Source organism: Myotis brandtii, unplaced genomic scaffold (assembly GCF_000412655.1).
Source record: "Myotis brandtii unplaced genomic scaffold, ASM41265v1 scaffold966, whole genome shotgun sequence".
NCBI classification, from domain to species: Eukaryota; Metazoa; Chordata; class Mammalia; order Chiroptera; family Vespertilionidae; genus Myotis; species Myotis brandtii.
In genome coordinates this window covers 230,833-234,388 of record NW_005372000.1, presented here as the reverse complement: position 1 = coordinate 234,388, position 3,556 = coordinate 230,833, and positions in this window count along the sequence as shown.

The following is a 3,556-nucleotide window of genomic DNA, read 5'->3' as shown; positions in this document are numbered from 1 at the left end:
CCTGGTCCCCTCTGTGCTGGCAGTCCTGCTCCTGCCACTGCCGCTCCCAAATGCTGACAGCGCCAGCCTCACTCGCACCCACTGACGGTGTTGTGCTATTGGGGCTGGCTCCAGCAGTGGGTATGAGCAGGGCCAGCACAGTCAGTGGTGTGAGCAGCAGCTGCTGCCCCGATCACCCCACAGGAGCAGGGGGAGATGAAGAAGCTCTGAGGGGCAATCGGGGCCGGCAGGCGCCACTCGCACCTGCTGATGACGCCGAGTGATTGGGGCTGGTGCTGGGCACCAGCAGTGGGTGCGAGCAGTGGCTCTGGTGCCGGCAGTGGGTGTGAGCGGAACTGGCACTAGCAGGTACGATGCCAGGTGGGACCACGACATGCGAGAGCAAAGAATTTTCAGTAACCACCAGAGGCTTGCCTCAATGACAGTGACCAGTGCCCCACCTTGTTCTGGTGACCCTGCTCACCTGCTCCACCATCCTGCCACCGCCGATGCTGGCCATGTTCTGTGCTCTGCTGTCTGCTGCAGATGCCCGCCATGTTCCGTGCGCGCCCTCTGGTGGTCAGCACACATCATAGCGACCAGTTGTTCTATTGTTCTGCTGTTTGGTCTATTTGCATATTAGGGTTTTATATATATAGATATGAAAATAGTTATGCCATCTGAAAAATGAATTTCTCTTTCTGAAATGTGGATATGGAGTGAGGTCAATTAGGCCTCTCATTTCTGCTCACAGGAACTGGTTAAAAACCTACAAGAGGATTGTCACAATTGGTGTATTGCCTCTTGTTTGTTGGTTATTGTCCTAAGATTTGACTTAACTCTTTTGTGTGACTTAAAAAGAACACTTTTTTTAAAAATCCTCACCCGAGGATATTTTTCCATTGATTTTTAGAGAGAGTGGAAGAGAGAGGGAAAGACAGAGAGAAATATCAATGTGAGAGAAACACATCGATTGGTTGTCTCCTGCACATGCTCTGACCAGGGCCTGGGTCTGGGAGGAGCCTGTAACCGAGTTACGTGCCCTTCACCAAATCAAACTTCAGGACCCTTCTGTCCACAGGCCAACACTCTATCCACTGAGCCAAACTGGCTAGGGCTCCAGCAAGTTCTTATATGATCCAAATCAAGTCACAGGGCTTCGAACTATCTCTCTGCCTCAGCATCCTTAAGCAGGTTGGGCCTGTGTGGACTGTGGGGGCACAAGAGCTGGTGAGAAGGGAACAGACTCCCCTGAGTGTCACCCTTCTCTCTCAGTGACCCATAGCCGCCTTCCTCATAAACGCTAGAAAATCACCCCTGAGCACCCAGCCTACTCATTCTTTCATTATATTTAATAGATGCAAATGCATGATTAATATTTTCCTTCACTGATTCTGATTTCATTCTGTTAGTGATTATACTGATGGCAACAGTTGAGGGGATTAAAAATCCCGTTTAATTCACATTAGATTTTTTTTTAAACTTTGCTGATAAATTTTAAATGTCAAGTGCTTTGGCGTCTTCCACAAGATGCAGAGGCCAAATGAGGAGGCCAGTGGTAATAGCAGGGAGCTCAGAAACAGGCGGGAGCTCCGCCGGATGACCCATATTCCACACAGTCCGTGAACGCGGAGCACCAGGCTTGACCTGGGAGGAGTGCTCGGCTCCTGGTGGCTCCCAGACCTGTATTCACTGTATCTTTTCCACTTAATGATTCACAATAATGAAGGCTCTGGGGAGCCCTTGCAATTTAAAGAAACTCCTTAGGGAACCCTTTTGGAAGGCAAATACTCACCCCTGGGGTTGATCTTTTTATAAGTTTAGGGGTTTGTTTTTTTAAAAAAACTGAGTAAAGCAGTGCAGGTAGGTAAAAACCATCATTTTCTCACTTCTACACCCCTTCCTTCCCATCCCAAATTCTTTTAGTCTGTTCCTCAACTCATGATGAAAGTTTAATGAAGAGAACCCAGATCCTCTATGTACTTCCCCATCCCTCCCCCCTCTAGGAGTTGTATTATTGAGGGCTTTGTCCATACAACTGTAAACCTATCTTTGCCCATCCCTGTATTTTGGGGAATCTTTGTTGCAGCTGAGTAACCTTATAGCCTAGTAAGTATATGTTTATCATCTCAGATCTTCCACATGGGATATGTATTCTGCCTGACGTACGTTTTTTAAAATTTCCTTTTGAAAAGGTTTGTAGTTTTTATCTAAAAATCGCTTTATTTTACTCTCATTCAAATTTATTATCAGAAGATTGTTTGCATCATTTTCTCATTGTTTTATTTTCTGTGTCTGCTGTACATCTTCTATTTCATTATATTTGTGTTTATTTTTCAGTTTTCCTTGGTCATCCATACTAAACATTTATCAATATTATTAAAACATTAAACATTTAAATATCTAAACTATATAGTTATTCAGCTAAATGTTAACATTGGCTCTTTGGATTATCCTTTTCTTGTTTTTACTGCTGGCTGAGATTTCTTTATGATTCTACCACCTCAAATTTTCATTAAAGAGGCCATTTAAAAATATTATTACATATTTTATAAATGTCCCTTTTTTCTCCATGCACTCTTCTCTCTAATGGATTAGCCTTTCTACTTGTTTAGTGTGTGTGAGTGTGTGTGTGTGTGGGGGAGGGGTCTTTCCTTTTCCTTCTATTTTCCACAAATATCTATAGATTCTGACCCTTATCTATTTGTTCATATATGAGAATTAATTGGTTTGGGTACTTGGGGTGAGTTTCTTCAGAGGCTTTGCTTCTGTGCCAAGATTGTAAGACTCTGTAGGTCATTGCGCAGGGATTTGCTGACAGGTAGAATTCCCTGCAGGCTGTCAAGAGGAAAATGAAGAGGTGAGTTGTGTTCTCTTTCTTTTGCTAAAAAAGAGATTTTAGGCTTAGAACCAGACATGCTACAGTATGTTTTGTGGATCTGTGGAGCTGGCATTCCATGTTTTTTCTCTATTTCTAACCTGGAGAACCAGCCTTATCTTGGAATTGACTCTAATTCTCTCTATTTGGTCTCACTACAATGACAGGGTGTGGAGATACAGAAGTATCTCCTTCATTTTATATAGGGAGCTGATTTCCTTGTTGCTGAGTATAAAACTGACCCAGCTTCTCTGGCAATACAAGAGCAATTACCTTCTCGATTTGCTGATGGATTGCTCTCCATTTCTCTTATCTTTTCTATTGATTGATTCTAAGCGTGGAGTGTCCCTTGGATCTCTTAATAATAACATGTTCCATGACACAGCACTTCTTCCTCAGGTACAGTTGAAGCTCTAGCTCTGCTCTTCAGGCCATGACTATCATTTTTGTGAACCTGTTGCTGTCCATAGGCTTCTTCTCTATAGACCCTCATCAGAGTCAGGAAGAACTAAGCAGAGGCACAGAATTCCGAGAGATTATCACCTTTTCCTGATCATGACTGTTCAAGCTTCTTTGACAAATAAGGGTTATAGTGTTCCACTGGGTACCTTGCCAAGTGGTTATGCCTACCAGGGGTTTGGAAAAGGTAACACTGGCATTTCAAGGCCATGTTATCCTAGATGCAAAAAAACAATGGAC